The sequence below is a fragment of the Vigna umbellata genome, chromosome 2 (assembly GCF_029865625.1).
Source record: "Vigna umbellata cultivar VRB3 chromosome 2, Vumbellata_1.0, whole genome shotgun sequence".
Taxonomy (NCBI): Eukaryota; Viridiplantae; Streptophyta; class Magnoliopsida; order Fabales; family Fabaceae; genus Vigna; species Vigna umbellata.
The window spans coordinates 13,285,125-13,304,209 of NC_142166.1; the positions used below are offsets into that span (position 1 = coordinate 13,285,125).

At 28.6% G+C, this 19,085-nt stretch overlaps 1 pseudogene; it reads left to right on the top strand.

The window, feature by feature from the left end:
* Positions 1-1,596: 1,596 nt before the first annotated feature.
* LOC148203458 (uncharacterized) overlaps positions 1,597-19,085 on the top strand; it is a 52,842-nt pseudogene continuing 35,353 nt past the window's right edge.

Below are 19,085 nucleotides of genomic sequence, written 5' to 3' on the forward strand. Positions count from 1 at the left end.
CAATGGGTTGTTGACCTGCAGAAGACACTCCGACGCTCAAGTCAGATATGTTTCCTATAGATGTCTATATTTTATTAGGATAGAAAAGGATGATTGTACTTGGACATCAGTTGTCTACTTATAAGACTTGTGATAGACACATCCATGTATTAACCATTACTGCAATATATTTTGGATAATCAAACCCAATAATTAATCATTAATGTCGTATATTTATAGAGCGTAAAGCAATCTGACCTATTAGTAATTGCTTAATGACAATCAATTCCGATCGATATACTTCATATTGTACATAAACTTGTAAATGATTTGAAGTAGAATAAATTAAAGCACAAAAAAGTTAATGCCAACTCATAATACAAATGGCGAATTAATGAAATATTAGTCCATAACCTTTTTCCATTAGCTGATAAAAAACAAAAAACTTTATTTTTCCATTCTTCTTCCAAACATGTGAAATCACATAACCTCTCGTTTTTCCATTTTTTTTTTCAAAACAATGAAACTTCGCCATTTTAAAGAATTTTTATTTCTATTAATTGGTTATATTAAAAGAGATTTTTTTTATAATTTTTTCTATCTCCAGAACATTACTGTTAATGATCCACATTAATGCATGTTTTAGATATAAGAATTTAAACGGATGACCAAACGACATTACAACATGTTTTAGATATAACAATCTCAACCGATGATTAAAGTAACAAATTATTTGGATGTGTTAAACTTTGTCTCGTAACGAGTTGTATTAATTGTAGTACTTTATAGTATCATGAGTTATGTTATTATCGAATTGGTGTCGTTGTTTTAACTAAACAAGCAAACTTACAGAACTTGATAAAATGATTCACTATAAAAAAAATAAAAGACATCAATTTAGTTTCTAAATATAAATGTCGATCAAATTGTAACATTCTTAACATCAAGTTAATAAACTCTTATATAATAACACAAGACTTTTTACATTTGTTATTTTAAGTTTTTACGTCTATTATAGGTTTGATGTAATGGTGAGTGACATAAATTAATGTCGAAGTATTTTTCCAATTTAAATTTATGTAGAATTGTTACTATAACCTCGATTTAAATTTACGTTAGAGTTTCTCACTCCAACCTAAATTTAGAACAATTTAAAGAAAAGAAAACACAAATTTTTATTTGTCTACACACAATCAAAGATAAATTTACATTTAATTGTACATGGTCAGACGTAAATTTACATCTGACAATGCTTAGTGAGATGTAAATTTTTGTGTGTTTTCTAAATTAAATTGGTTTTGGCATGAACAAATGCCTCAAAATCAGAAACTATCTAGAACAAAATGTACATTTCAAATAGAACATTTTCAAGTACATAATATACATTTCTAAATTCATTGAAGGAGATATTAGTCTCTCATATACTTTGAAGTGAGGTATATTGAACTAAATCCATTGATTAATTTCTTATGTTGTGGTTTGGTAGTAGGGCTCAATTCACATATTGGACTACGTGTTTAATTGTTTCTTAGCTCAACCTAAAAGTAAAGGTGTTGGTTTTTACAAATAACCATGGATCGGAATTGGATAAATTTTATATGTACAACAAACGAATATGAGAGTGCAGTAGAACAATTTCTTGAATTTGCAAGATGAATGTTCCAGACAATAATAGAAGATTCTATTGCCCGTGTTTTAATTGTTTGAATGAGTGAACGCTACCAACTAAAGTTATTTGGGAGCATGTTAATTATGATGGATTCCTAAAGAGCTACACAAAGTGGACATGACATGGTGAATTAATAGACATGCCAAGCGTAACTAAGTCTCAAGATGAAGTAGAAGAAATTGATTTAAAGATGGGTGATTGATTAAAAGACATGATACGTGATGTTGAACATGATTCCTTCCAACGCGCTCATGTGTATGACAACATGTATAATGACACAGAAAAATCTTTGTATCCACAATGCACTAAGCATATTCGATTGTCAGCGATATTAAAATTGTTCAATATGAAGGCAAGAAATGGGTGGACTGATAAAAGATTCATAGAATTGTTTGAGTTATTAGTGACATGCTTCCTGAAATGGGTGGACTGATAAAAAAATTCATGCATTCTCAAACGATGGTGTCTTCACTAGTGCAACAAAGGGATAGGACAATGGTTGTTTTGGGTTTATAACAGCGTTTGTAGAACCAAGGTATAGTTAGGCAAGGTAAAAAGTCAAGACTTTTGTCCTCGATTCAAAAACCGAAGGAAAAAGGTTATGATTTTGCCCCGATTTAAGAAACCCAAAGCAATAAACAAAAAAAAATGGGTCTATTGTCTTGGTTCTGGTTCTAACCGAGGTCGTAGACCCTTAAAATTGATTAATTAAAGGGTCTATGGCCTCAGTTGGATCTAGAACCAAAGCAATAGACCATTTTTTGCCTCGATTTTTACTAGAACCGCGGTCTAAAGTATGCTTTTTTTTTTAAAAAATGATTGTTTCTGTAAACATTCAATATCACATAAACCCAGAAACACTGAAACAAACCTGCACATAAAACCAAGTATCCACAACTCAAAAATATAATCCTGCATATAACTATTTAATGTGATTTTTGGTTTTGATAGCTATCATTATTATTTTTGAACGATTTTTTTACCACTCTTTTAAACTCCTATTTCAGGAGAAAAATCCTAGGAGTCCTTATTTTGGGTGAATCTGAAGTTTAAATATTATTTGGATTGCAAATCTTAAAATAATCAGAGGAGGTGTTCATCTCTTGTGGCTTTCAGCGAAAGTGAGTTTCATCTCTTGAGGTAACAAGAGAACTATTCTAAACCTTAAACTTTTTTACTTCTTTGTGATTGTAATAGTTTGTTGATTTTGTGATAATGGATCGTTAATTCTCATTTGAGATTAACAATTGGAACTATGATCCTTATGATGTCAACCAATATAAAATCACCTATGCAATTTTTTTTCTTCCTTATTATGTTATTTGTTTTAATTTATGGTAAAAGAATTTAAATTAAAGAAAAAATATTTAAATGCACAATTTACGATAAGAAACCAATTCACCCACTTTTGGTTTGTTGTTCGTGACAACTATTCCACTGCACTGCTCTAACAATAAAATTATTCCTTAGGCAATGCTTTGGTGAATTTATCAACTAATTGGTACTAGGTATCTCTATATTCTATAACATAATCTCCCTTTTGAACATGATCTCTAAGAAAATGATGCCTAATATCAATGTGTTTGATTTTAGAGTACATTATGAGATTATTAGTATGATTAATTACACTTGTATTATCGCACCTAAGAATATGATCTAGATAGATATCAAGATCCTCTAAGTATTGTTTCATCCATAAAATTTATCCACAACAATTTCGACTCACAATTTATTATAATAATTTAAATAAAATAAAACTAATCAAGATATTTTCTAAAATAATTTATTTTACTATATTTTTTTCTATAAAAAATCTCATTTAATAATGTGTGTATATATATATATATTTATATTTTGGAGTGTAAGTATTTATACTATAATAATTTAAATAAAATAAAATTAATCAAGATATTTTTTAAAATAATTTATTTTAATATATTGTTTCTTTTGAGATAAATTTTTATTTGATAATAATTTTTTATTTTAATTTAAAAGTATTTAACTTCAACAAGTGTTTGTATACCAAATAAGTTTTTAAAATTTATTTTAAAAACGATTAATTTTAAATATATAAAAAAATTGTTCAATTACATTAACTATATTTAATACTAACTTTTATTTATATTTTACTTTTTTCTCATTCACACAATATTTATCTTTCTTTTACTTTTTCTTTAATCCACATAAAGTATTGAAGTTGCATGATTGCCTTGGCATTAGACCCGTCCACGTCATGAGTAAAGTGGTTCTCGTGTAACACAAGTTCTTTTATAGTTTTTTTTTCCTTTACAAAATCCTTTTTACACTTTAGAAAATCATTTTAATTTAAACATATAATAAGATAGGTTTAATTGTTTGCATTGTCCCTAGTTTGGCTGCAACGTGTCAAAGTAGTCCATCTTTTTAAAAAAAATTCAATTACGTACAAACTTGGTTTAAAAGTGTCAATTTCGTCCAAACGTATGTAGAATTTGCTTCAATCAAGTCCCTTCCGTTAAATTCACCAAAACGGACGTTAATTTTTTAGTTCTCTCTCCTCTGCTCCTCTGCTTCTCTGCTCTGCTCCTCTGGACATTATAAAATAATATAATGATAATATAAAATATAAAATATAAAATAATACATTAAGCAATTATTAGAAAATTTGAAAATATTATGCATATATATTAAATGAAAAAAACAGTATACGTGGACTAAGTTATACAGAACTTCTGCACAGAGTAATGATTGTGGATGAAACTCTCATTTCTCATATATTAATACTTGGTTTTAGTTTATCTTACAAAAACATGAAAACTAAATCTAAACAAAAAGTATTCTTTTCACACCCATTTTCTGCTTCATTGGATAATTGCTTTTCGTAGTAAAATATTATATTAAAATAATAACAATAAATATAATTAAAATATTATAATTCATAGTAAAATATTATCTAAAAATCAAATAATTCATTTTTCTGTTATTTAACTAAAAAGGTATTTACAAAATTATTTATTTTGGTATAATATTGGTTGAACTGTTTCTACATATTTTCATTTTCTTTAAAAAAGAATTATACGTTTTGTGTTAATTATATATATATAATTTATCGTCATTAAAAGTATATTAAAAATATATATAAGATAATAGGATAAATCATATATATTTAAAATAATTTATTAATTAATTTATTTACTAAAATAGTTTTAAGATAATAAAATATAAGATAGATATTTATATTTGAGATTAATAAAATTATTTTACTTTAAAATACACACATATTTTAATTAATAGATACTGTATAACTTTAATTTTTTCTTTCAATTAATAGGCACAATTCTCTATTAATAAATCATATGTAGCATATTGGTAAAAAAAAAGTGGAATAATAATTTAGATAAAATCATTTAGTTACATCATGATCATGATTTAATTTATGTAAATATTAAATATAAGTGAAAAACATTTTACTAAAGGAGCAGCAGAGCATAGCAGCAGAGCAGCAGAGCAAAGAAGCAGAGGAGAGAGAAAAAAAATTAACGTCCGTTTATGTGGATTTAACGGAAGGGACTTGATTGAAGCAAATTTTACATACGTTTGGACAAAATTGACACTTTTAAACCAAGTTTGGACGTAATTGAAACTTTTTTAAAAAGATGGACTAACTTGACACGTTGCAGCCAAACTGTGGACAATGCAAGCAATTAAACCAATAAGATATGATTGATAAAGAATTACGAGGACAACTGCTTTTCGAAGGTTTCGGCAACTCTTAAAACTTGTTCATTTGAATGAATTTGGAAAAAAATATTGAGGGAATTTAAGAGAATTTGAATTTTTGTTGTTGTTTATTTGAGTGGATTTAAAGATAAATGAGAGTAAATTTAAAAATAAAATTTGTGAGAATTAGTGTAGAATTTAATTGACGTGATAGATTAAAAAAATTTATTTCCAAATCTACTCTTATTTATCTCCAAATTCACTTAAATAAACAACAACAAAATTTACATTCAAATATGAAATAGGTGGATCTTATCAAACAACTATTATCATTCATTTATTTAATTTTAATATAAAAATATTAATAGTTAAAATAATATTTCTCATAAATTTATATCTTTATTACATCAGCCAAAATATGAAATATAAAGTATGAATTTAAGTACTAATCTTAATAAAATAATTAATTAAATTTTATGGTATTTTAAATTATTAAAAAATCACAAAAAAAAACATATTAAAGTTTGACAATTTTTTCGTAAGCAGAAATCATTTTTTATTTTCTGAGTAGATTTTAATTTTATGTTAGGTTGAAAGAAAAACATAAATAAAAAGAATCTAAATACAAAATGAAAAAGTTGAGCTATTAAAATTGAAAGAAAAAAAATAAAAAAGTTAGAAATAAATGAATGAAAAGTTTGTAATTGATTTGATTGAGATGACTTTTGAAATATAATTTTAAAAATTATTTAAACATATATATTTTAAAAATATAAATTAGAGTTAAATCATGATTTAGATTAAAATAAAAAATATTACAAAATTTTAATAGATAAAAAGGGTATATTTTAAAATGAAATATATTAATTTACAAAATATCAAAATTTAAATTAATTAATTCTATTTTATCTATTATTTAAATAGTTTTATTTAATTATTTATCTTGTTAGAATACAGTACGCAACTTTTCAAAAAATAATAATTTGATTTAATATTTTTTTGTAATTCCACTATTTTTTATTTTTGTTATTTGTTTAATGTAGATTAGTGTAATACAAAATTATATCTTTAGTTATTGTATTATAGTAAAGAAATATAAAAAATTATTTAATTGATTATGTAAATATAAATAATAATAATAATGACAAAAATAATAATAATAAAATAACATTTAGATTCGATACATCAATTTTGCAAGTATATAACTTGTTAAATATAGTGAAAATTATATATGGGATTAATCTCCCTTGTGTTAAACACACATAGGGTTCTCTATTTATAATAAAAAAAAATATGGGATAAGCCCAAAATACAAATAATAAATAATAACAAACTAACTTAAAGATAAACTGAAAGATAAAAGATATAATATTTCTAACACTCCCCCTCTAGCTGGAGCATACAAATTGTATGAACCAAGCTTGAAATAACTAAACTAGGTTTTGAACTAGATGATTTTTCTTCAAGAGTGAGACAATAAACACTTCAACTTCAACTTCAAAAGTGTGAACCAAGCTTGTGAAACTTCAACTTCAAAAGTGGATGAAGGAGAATAATGGAGAAGGAGGCAATAAACACTTCAACTTCAGAAGTGGATGAAGGAGAGCAGCGGAGAAGGAGACAATAAACACTTCAACTTCAGAAGTGGATGAAGGAGAGCAGCGGAGAAGGAGGCAATAAACACTTCAACTTCAGAAGTGGATGAAGGAGAGCAGCGGAGAAGGAGACAATAAATACTTCAACTTCAGAAGTGGATGAAGGAGAGCAGCGGAGAAGGATGCAATAAACGCAGCAGATCTGTGCGGCAAATACAATAAGAAAGGAAGAACAAGGCAAGAACAGCAATACAGAGGCGAAACCCTCTACGGCAAATTACGCAGAAAGAAGAAGGAGGTCCGAAGATGTGGAAGCATGCGGCAAGAAGAAGACAGACGTCGATGGCAGCAATGGCTGCTCCGGAAGGTCTAAACAGAGAGAGGGAGGTCCGATGATTCAGAGGAGGCAGTGGTTCCCAGGAGACTTGTCTCTGATTTTGGGTGCTGAGATTTAAGAAGAAGAGAAAATGAATCTTACAAAATTTTTAGGGGCTGCCGGTGGCCATGACGGCCGGCCACCGGCAGACAGCAAAGACCACCGGAAGAGATCAGAAAACCTGCTCTGATACCATGTTAAATATAGTGAAAATTATATATGGGATTAATCTCCCTTGTGTTAAACACACATAGGGTTCTTATTTATAATAGAAAAAAATATGGGATAAGCCCAAAATACAAATAATAAATAATAACAAACTAACTGAAAGATAAACTGAAAGATAAAAGATATAATATTTCTAACATAACTTAAACAGTTATGGCTAGTTCTTCCATTAACCAATTTCAGACTTGCTTTTACCAATTTTACGAGTTGAGTATGCATACAATACACATAATTGATCTGTAATAGATTATAGACATACCAATATAAGCAATCCATTAACATTAACTCAAACATAACTAGAATATAGTCAAACGAGTAATTTCACTTGACAGATTTTGTGTAGTAGTCAATATCATAGACATACCAGTATAAGCAGTCCATAGAGACAATGGTTCAATACATATAAGCAACAGAAATTAAGGGAGGTTCTAGCTCAGGACACATTCTATCCAAACAGGTATCACGTAATACTAACTTAAATTAAAGATTCTAAGTGGTTTCAGTAACAACCAACACAATTCAATCACATTATTTTGTTCAACATTCATTTTATATTTTCATTCCCAAAATAGAGTATATATCATCTACTTCCTTTTTTTACTATTATATAGTACTAACCATAATCGAAACGAAATAAAAGGTGGGAAGTTTTCTTTTGGATGATTGAGTCATTTACAGAACAAATGGCTTAAAGAAATAGAAAGAGTTGTGTGAAAGATAGCCAAGAAAGGAGTTTGATGCACAAAATACACTAAGAATGATGTTCTAATCGATTACATGACTCCTATTTATGTAACCAAACACACAACTCGCATAAAATAAGAAAACTAGCCATGTTTTAGCATTATAACGACTATCTTTTCTGGTAATCGATTATCGTTTCAAAAACTAAAACCCAGAAATTGCATGATAATTGATTATGGCTTTTCATAATCGATAATTCCATAGCCTAAAGCACTTCTAAGGGATGCAATTAGTGTTAATCGGTTACACCAGATGATAATCGATTATTGCATGAGGATTTCTGAAAAACATGGTTTTGAACTTAAATTAACCTCTAGGAAATTTCTAATATCTCCAAATCCCTTCTAAGCTCATAAATGTTAGCATAAAGATGAAGTTTAGAAGTTTTGATGATGTCTCAAAATCAAGTCTCAAGTGCTCAAGTTGCAAGAATACCTTTATGAAAACTTATTTTTTGTTAAAGTTTTTTGTAATTTAGTAGTTTTATATATAAGGTATTATTTATCCTTGATGACATGTATTGTGTGTTTTAAAGTTTTTAAAAACTCATTTTTCCTTGGAATAATCGATTAACAATTTATGATATTCAATTACCCATAACCGATTATGACTTACCATAATCGATTATCACGTGCAATTATGAGAGTTTTCATTCATGTTTTTAATAATTGTGCATACATTAAATACATAATCGATTACTTTATTTGGATAATCGATTATCATGCGTTAAATATCTGACAACAGATTTTTGGAGGTATCCTTGAGTGAGATCTTTATATATTGTATTGAGACTCACATTCTAAAATACGAAATACATTAATTTTGAAAAGTTTATATGTTTTGTTATGTGTTGTGATAAGTGTGTTCTAGGGTTTGTGTAACCCTCATGTTGTGCCTTTGAGAACTTCGTGTTGACATAAAGTGAGAACTTTCACAGGAGTTGTGATTGAATGTTCTTGTTGTTGCTTAATTAAAGTCTATCATCCTTTGTGAAGATTCAAAGGACGTGTTCATCCTTCATGAAGTATTCAAAGGAGGTGTTCATCTCTTGTGGCTTTCAGCGAAAGTGAGTTTCATCTCTTGAGGTAACAAGAGAATTGTTCTAAACCTTAAACTTTTTTACTTCCTTGTGATTGTAATAGTTTGTTGGTTTTGTGATAATGGATCGTTAATTCTCATTTGAGATTAACAATTGGAATTAGGATCCTTATAATGTGAACCAGTATAAAATCACCTATGCAATTTTCTTTCTTCCTTATTATGTTATTTGTTTTAATTTATCGTAAAGGAATTTAAATTACAAGAGAAAATATTTAAATGTACAATTTACGATAAGAAACCAATTCACCTAGTTTTGGTTTGTTGTTCTTGACAACTATTCCACTGCACCGCTCTAACAATAAAATTATTCCTTAGGCAATGCTTTGGTGAATTTATCAATTAATTGGTACTAGGTATCTCTATATTCTATAACATAATCTCCTTTTTGAACTTGATCTCTAAGAAAATGATGCCTAATATTAATGTCTTTGATTTTAGAGTACATTATGAGATTATTAGTATGATTAATTGCACTTGTATTATCGCACCTAAGAATATGATCTAGATAGATATCAAGATCCTATAAGTATTGTTTCATTCATAAAATTTATCCACAACAATTTTGACTCGCAATGTATTATAATAATTTAAATAAAATAAAACTAATCAAGATATTTTCTAAAATAATTTATTTTACTATGTTTTATATAAAAAATGTCATTTAATAATATATATATATATATATATATATATATATATATATATATTTTGGAGTGTAAGTATTTATACTATAATAATTTAAATAAAATAAATTTAATCGAGATATTTTTTAAAATAATTTATTTTAATATATTGTTTCTTTTGAGATAAATTTTTATTTGATAATAAATTTTTATTTTAATTTAAAAGTATTTAACTTCAACAAGTGTTAAATATATAAAAAGACTATTCAATTACATTAACTATATTTAATACTAACTTTTATTTATATTTTACTTTTTTCTCATTCACACAATATTTATCTTTCTTTTACTTTTTCTTTAATCCACGTAAAGTATTGAAGTTGCATGATTGCCTTGGCATTAGACCCGTCCACATCATGAGTAAAGTGGTTCTGGTGTAACACAAGTTCTTTTATAGTTTTTTTTTTCCTTTACAAAATCCTTTTTACACTTTAGAAAATCATTTTAATTTAAACATATAATACGATATGATTGATAAAGAATTCTGAGGACAACTACTTTTTGAAGGTGTCGGCAACCTTAAGTTGTCGTTTTATGATTTATTTTTTCTTATTATGTGAGTTTCCTATTTGGAATAGAAAATGATATGAAATAGGTGAAACAATAATTGAAACCAAATATCTTATCAAACAAATATTATCATTCATTTATTTATTTTTATTATAAAAATATTAATGGTTAAAATAATATTTCTCATAAATTTATATTTTTATTACATCAGCCAAAATATAAAATATGAAATATGAATTTAAGTACTAATCTTAGTAAAATAATTAATTAAATTAAATTTTATGGTATTTTAAATTATTAAAAAATCACAAAGAAACATATTAAAGTTTGACAATGTTTTTCGTAAGCAGAAATCATTTTTTATTTTCTGAGTAGATTTTAATTTTATATTAGGTTGAAAGAAAAACATAAATAAAAAGAATCTAAATTCAAAATGAAAAAGTTGAGCTATTAAAATTGAAAGAAAAAAATAAAAAAAGTTAGAAATAAATGAATGAAAAGTTTGTAATTGATTTGATTGAGATGACTTTTGAAATATAATTTTAAAAATTATTTAAACATATATATTTTAAAAATATAAATTAGAGTTAAATCATGATTTAGATTAAAATAAAAAATATTACAAAATTTTAATAGATAAAAAGGGTATATTTTAAAATGAAATATATTAATTTACAAAATATCAAAATTTAAATTAATTAATTCTATTTTATCTATTATTTAAATAGTTTTATTTAATTATTTATCTTGTTAAATACAGTACGCAACTTTTCAAAAGATACTAATTTGATTTAATCTTTTTTTTGTTATTCCACTATTTTTTATTTTTTTTTATTTGTTTAATGTAGATTAATTTAATACAAAATTATATCTTTAGTTATTGTATTATAGTAAAGAAACATAAAAAATTATTTAATTGATTATGTAAATATAAAAAATAATAATAATGACAAAAATAATAATAATAAAATATTTAGTGTAATTACAAAGTCAAAGAGATACATAGGAGAGAAACTTTAACACCACTGACTCTTTTAATTTTTCCTTCCTCAACAAAGTTAAATCCTAATTACGGTTGTATTTATAGTAATATTTTAATATTTGTTCATTCTTTTCTAAATGGGTTTGGATAGTCTCAGATATCTAATGATCCATTTATCTAAAGTGATGGTTAACCAATGGTGTTTCATCTTAAACCTTTAACCTATCATCTTACACTCCAACTTTTTAAAATATTACAATTTTAACTTTAATAAATATTTTTTTATTTTTTCTAAACTTATTAAAATTACTTTACGTTTAAAAATAATTTAATTTAATATTTTTATATTATTTAATATACATTTATATTGTAATAATTATTAAAATACAATTTATATTATTATAATAATTATATTAAAAAAATAAAAAATAAAAATATTTAAAAAAAAATATTAAAAATGAAAGTAAAAATTAAAAATAATAAAAATTAAAGAAAATTATAATATAAAATTTAATTTAATATTTGAATATAATTTAATATATTTAAATACATTAAATGTTATTTTAAATATTATTTTTATTTTTGATTATTTTACTTTCATTATTATTACTCTTAATTTAGGTATTATTATTTTAATTTTTTTAATAAAACTTTTATAAAAATATAAATCATATTTTAATAATTATTAAAATATAAAAATACAATAAATAGTATTATAATTTTAAATTAAAATAAATAATTATTAAATTTTAAATAAAAACAAAAGTTTTTTATTTCTTTATTGGATATTGAAAGCGGGTAGCATATTTTACGATAAACAAAGTTTTTTTAAAATTTTGTTTTTTATTTTAAATTTAATAATTATTTAATTTATTTTAATATTTTAATATAATTTAATATATCTTTTATTTTAATTGTTTTATTTTTATTTTTTTAATAAACTATTATTATAATATAAATCATATTTTAGTAATTATAAAATTATATTAAATAATATTTGAATTTTAAATAAAATTTGATTATTATTAAGGTGGTGCAAATTGCCTTTAATAAGAAAGAAAAGAAAACATAAGGTATTATTAAGGTTAAAAATGAAATTTTTGAAAAAGTTAGAGATGAAGAGTGAGATTTTGAAGGTGCAGGGTGAAACAGACTTAGCCAAATTTGGCTAAGTAATGTAGTACATGATTCATCAATATTTTCGGGGGAGTAGTATATGGTACATGGTAATGGGAGAAAGTATATGGATCTTCGCACATGGTAGTCAAGTATCGGTAGGTGACACTATACTCTAGTAAATTACACTCAATACTCAGCATTCGACATTTGATATCTATAGGTAGTGCTTGATCTTTTAAAGGGAGCACCCAACATATTTTTAACATATTTTTGCTTTTAAAAATTTCTGTAATGAAATTGAAAATCGCTTCTTTTTAACATATTTTTGCTTTTAAAAATTTCTGTAATGAAATTGAAAAATTACTTTGAATAAAGACAAATAAACAAAGGAGAGAAAGAAAGAGGAAAATTACACAGGTAACTTTTATACTGGTTCGAATCAAAAGACCCTACGTCCAATTGTTAATCTCTCCAAAATAAGTAACAATTTTCAATAGAATACCAGACCTGCTCATATCCAAATAGACAATTTACAAGACCTGCCCATACCAAACAGACAATTCACAAGACCTACACATTATATCCATTCACAAATTTGACAAATAAATTAAGTCTTAAAACCTACAAACAAGCATTTCACATTAATCATAATATTTACATAATTGTTAATTATAATAAGTTCAAATAACATGAAATAAGTTATTGAGGAAATAAGTTTGAGTCATAGATGCCCTACTTCTAAAAACATAACTAGTAATCTCCATAAACATTTTCATCTTGTGGTTGATCTGTTGGTTGTTGTGGTTGCTATGGTTGTTGTGGTTGTTGTGGTTGATGTGGTTGTTGTGGTTGTTGCAGTTGAACATTAGTTTGTGGCTGATTTTGGGATTGAAAAAATTGTTGTGCAATTGCGACTGCAGGAGGCGGAAGGTACTGCATTATGACGCCAATAAAGCCTTGCAATTGAGAGTTCATCTTTCGAAGTTGGTCATCATGGGTTGATACTCATGTGTGGAGGTTAAAAATGTCCTCTACAATCGGTTGCTGAGAAGAAGATGCCTGTGTCTGTTGTATGTAACTATCGACACAGTCATCTTGAGCACTGACATTTCCAATGCCGTATACGCGTCCTTTGTACCTTCCACCAGCAATGTCCAACCAACATTGGTTCCTCAATCTTTCCTCATCTGCAAGGTCTAGGGGAGCACATGCTGAAGCACCAACAGATGCTGTCTCAGATCTTATTTGAGAAAATTTTGCTTCAAACTCTTCCTGTTAAATGAATACATGATTATCGTTAAATAGATAGACCTAAGATTTAGAACCTAATAAAGAATATAATAGACTTAGTAGAAACTAACATGTGTCCGCCTAGACCTTTCATCGACAAATTCTCCTGTTGATGCTCGAATATGTGTCTACTGAAATATTTCATCAACATGCACTGACCGACCAAGCTCTTATGACTGCAAGCAAAGAAGATGAGTAGAAATGTAAAAATAAATTTATATGTACCAGACGAATAGCATGCTCATGCACGCTAATGGATCCCCTAGTGTGCAAACAACCACCCTTGTCAGATCTCCTGTTCTTTTTGGCCATTTCACATTTTTGTCTATAAAGTGGCATGTTCACTTCTCCAAAAGACCATTCCAAACAATATCCCCCATCCAATTAGGTTTTTTTCCTTCTCTTCGATATTTTTTAAACATCTCAGATAATCTATGAGATGCTTTGGTGTGGAAATTTTTTTTCACCTTTTCTTCATGGTTAGACCTCCATGAAACCTTTCTCTGTTGACAAAAAAGATGAATATTAGATAAGATAATTGAGGACCTTAACATTTAAAATTAATTGTAGTACATAATGTAAATAAACACAAGTGTACCTTAAAACGCTCAAAGAAAACATCTCTTTGTGTCTGAGGTATTTGTCCCCATGTCACCCATGGCTCGTCAAACTATTGCTTGATGGTGGCTGTGATTGCTTTGGATGTTGTTTTTGTTGGATAAAACCTATACCAAAATAAAAGTAAAATATTAGAATAATACAATATATGCTTGGAACATTAAATTGATGTTTTCTTACCCTCCTCCAATAGGTGTAATGATTGGACGATTGTTGGAAACATCTTCAAAGTCATTGGTTGCTGAACTTGAATGTGGAGGGTTATCCCCTATAGGAGGTGGTGATGCAATATTTGTGGGAGTTGCTGGGTTAGAACCAACATGGGGGGAGGGAGTTGTTGGGTTAGAACCAACATGGGGGGAGGGTGATCTCCATTGATCAGCAGCAAATTGTTGTGGACTAGGTGTGAAGGCAGGAACTTCCAATGAAGGTGGAATTGATGGTGGAGTAGGTGTCAAACCAGGAACTTGTAATGGTGGTGGAACAAATCTAGCAGTGGAGGTAGAGGTAGGTGTAGATGGCTGACTACTTGAAGCATTTACATTATTGAAACGATTTAACAACTTCACCATATAAGATTTCTTGAACAAAAAACAAAATTGTTGGGTCAATATATTTTTATAATTGAATGGAAAGGAAAAGTAAGAAAAGAACATGATGATGATGTTCTTGTTTGTCAATACTACACATCGAAGCAAAAGATAAGAATGCAAAACTTTAATCTACACAAAACCATTGGAGCAAAAATTATAATTAGTAATATAAGTACTCAAACACAAAAGATTGAGAGAAACTAATATAAGGGCCATAGTGTCAGCTGCACAACTATAAGAGAACATTATGACTAATGATTACATGACCTAACCAGGAAACAACTTCAAACAGAGGGTGACAAACTGAAACCATGTTACCACTTTTTTGACAAAATAGGATCAACTAAAATAAAAATATCTGAATTGTGGTTCACTTAGAAGAGAGAACTTTCTGAATGCATGAAGGTCTCTCAAATTCATGAAGTTTGTAAAGGAACTTATCAAAGTGGGTTTACTGAATGTAATACATAATTTTCATACAAATGGTAAATGCCTAAGTGGAAGTAACACATCTTTTATAATCGTCATCCCTAAGGTTTGGAAAAGTATAAACCTATACCGATGCTGGGTAGTAAATACAAGATCATAGAAAATCCTACCAAAAGACTGAAGAGTGTACTATATAAAATAGTAGACCAAACATGGTTTCCATTTATAAAGGATAAATAAGTGATTGACAGTGTGATAGTAGTAAATGATGTTGTGGATGAAGTAAGAAGACAAAATAATAACAAATAAAGTGTTGTAAAGGTTGATTATGAGAAATATGATTGAGTTAGATGAGATTTCCTATATCACATTGTGACACCCGGGCACTGAGACGAGGACGGCGAGTGACGCCGGTGCAAGAGGCATGGTGCAGGGGGCACGGATAAGGAGCGACTCCTGGCAGGCTTCGAGTGGAAGGGACACATGGATGAATCGAACATACACCGGAATGAGAGGGATCTGGAGACTGTATAGGTATGGGACTATACAATTGAAGGATAACTTAAAGGGATTGATTTAGCTACTCATATCACCAAAATGCATTTGCTTTTCGGTAGCCTAACTCATAAGAACTCCATGGGTGACAAAGCACACTAGAAAGCCTCGTGGTGATCTGTGGGGGCAGTCGATGGTCTCTGTGAGTTGCCGGGACGTTACAAATGGTATCAGAGCCTAGCCTCTCCCATTACGGTGTGGTTCGAGGAGGTTATAAATTGTTGATGACGGCCTATGCTCAGGTGTATAAAAACAATAAGTAGTTCAAGGGATCAAAGTAATTGGGAGGTTGCTTTTTTTAATAATTTAATAATTTTCATTCTCAAAACTAAAAAAAAGAAACCCCAAACCCTTGCTTACCTCCCTCATTCCTCTCAACCCTTTCTCTTTCATCTCTCTCACTCCAATATTTTCTCTGTCATCCCTACTGTAGTTCTAACTGAAAAAAAATCAGAAACACTGGCTGTTAAACAATCTTACAAAAAATGATTTTAAAACGAGTTTTCATTTTATAATTTTTGTCTTATCTAATATAATTCAACCAAAATCTGAAATAATCCAGATGATAGCATGTTTTAGTCTTTTTCAGCTCAAAATCAGCTGATAGCGTGTCATTAGCCCATTTTTATATAAAAATAAAAATTTTCAACTTATTCCTATGTGATATTCAACTTTCAATGATAAATAAAGAAATAGGTGAGTCAGCCGCCAGCATGCCAGGTCGGGTTGTAAAGTCTTGCGAGCTCTATAGGTCCGTGAGTTTTGGTCAAACTGTTTGACTGTATTAATATGACGTGTTGCGGTTTGAGTTCGAATATTTGGCTGGCGTGACTTATCTGCAGGGAAGTCATCTTGCCTGGTAAGACTTTATATTGAGATTGAAAATCGCTAAGCCCTAATAATTTCAGTGTAATATAATTGATTACATATTATAATTAATTACATCACTGGAGACTGATGACTTTCATTTCCAAAACAGTCAAAACAAAAATCAGGTGAAAAATATATATTTTAAAATAGTGGAGATTTCACGATTTGTCTATTTTTTTATTTTTTTTTTCAAATTTATCAATTTTCGTAATTATTATACCAAATTTGTCTAAATACTTAAAAAAACAATATTACATTATTCCATAAAGGAATAACACAATTTCACATAGATACACACAGTAATGTAGGTCACATGCCTTCTTATTTAAGGATACAGCAGCAAGTTAGAGAAACCAAATCAGTAACCTATTTTGCAAACCAGAGAAGGTCGCCCTCAGGTAAGATATATATGACACACTGGAACTGTTACGGGTTTAACTTTAAGTTCTTGTAAAAACCCGTGATTTGGATCCCATTCTGATGTGTCTTTGTGGCACACTGCTGCAGCTCTAACCCTAGTTTCATCTTCTTCCTTCAATGGCATAAAACGTGCAGTAGTGTTTGATATCTTATGGCAGTAAAACACAACATATGGGTAATTCATTGGATGACATACAATGATATTTTCTTCTGCTAGAATCTTCACTCCATCTTTCACTAAGAATTTTTCGGATATGTAGAAATTGTTATTATTTTTTAATATAATATTGCAAAAGTTTTGTGCCATCGGTTGCATTAAAATGCGGAAGATTTTTTATGAGCTTGAATCGCAAGCTTTTGCTTCCAACGTTTTGATTTGGAGATATTTCCCAAACTTTAACGCTCGCAACGTTCATTTGCAAGGTTTCTATTGTATTAAAAAATCAATTTTTAGCACATATTTTGTTGGATATTTTGGATCTTTTGGACCATGGACCCGGTTCACCAATCCTATAAATAGAGTATTTCATCATAAACTAATTTTCTTTCATTTTCTCTTTTCTTAGTTTCATTCTTTCTTATTCTTTCTCTAAAAATATTCTGGGTTTATTTTATTCTCTTTTTAGAGATCCTTGCTAGTTCTGAGATCGTCAACAATTCGGGAACTTGCGCAATACATCGCGGATAAGTCCTTAAGGATGATGATTTACACGCCTCAAGAAATCCTTTGTTCGTGATCTTTGTTCTTTATTGTCAATTTATACAACAATCTTAAGGAATTATGGCTGACAACAACAACTTAATCCCGGAGAATCAGAATATTGTTTCCGGAACTCAGACGGTCTTCACGAAACATTTCCCGGATGTATCAAAAATTGAAGTCTTTTCTAGTCAGAATTTTTGGCGTTGGCAAGAACGCGTGTCAACCCTCTTAGACATGTACAGAGTCGCTTTTCCTCTTTCATCTTCAAAACCCGACTCCAGTCTCCCTCCAAATTCAAAAACAAGTTGAAGATTAGGTTCATCCAAACAAGGTATGTCGTCATACTTTACTTAGTGCACTCTCTAACGATTTGTTCGATGTGTACGCTTCCTATAAGGAAGCGAAAGACATTTGAGATTCGTTGATTCTCAAATACACTGCTGAAGATATAGTCAGACAAAGATTCATCATTGGGAATTACTATCGCTAGAAAATGGTTGAAGACAAGGACATAAAGTCACAAATCAATGAGTACCACAAGTTGCTTGAAGATATCAAAGCGGAGAACGTTCTTCTACTAGATGAGTTTGTTTCAGAGCTTCTGATCGAGAAACTGTCGCCTTCCTAGACTGATTACAAGCAACAACTAAAACATAGGCACAAGTAAATATCACTTTCAGAACTGATCACTCACATAATTATTGAATATACCAACAGAAAGAATGTGCTGCTGTGAGGGCCAAAGCATTGTCTGCAAAAGCAAACATGGTAGAAGACAAACCTGCTCGAAAAAGTTACGAACACAAACCTGATCACAATAAGAAAAATAATTTTCGAAAATATTGCCCCAACGCATCTAACCCCACCTTTAAGAAGAAAGAAAATTGCTTCGTATGTGGGAAGCCAGGCCATCATGCACCGC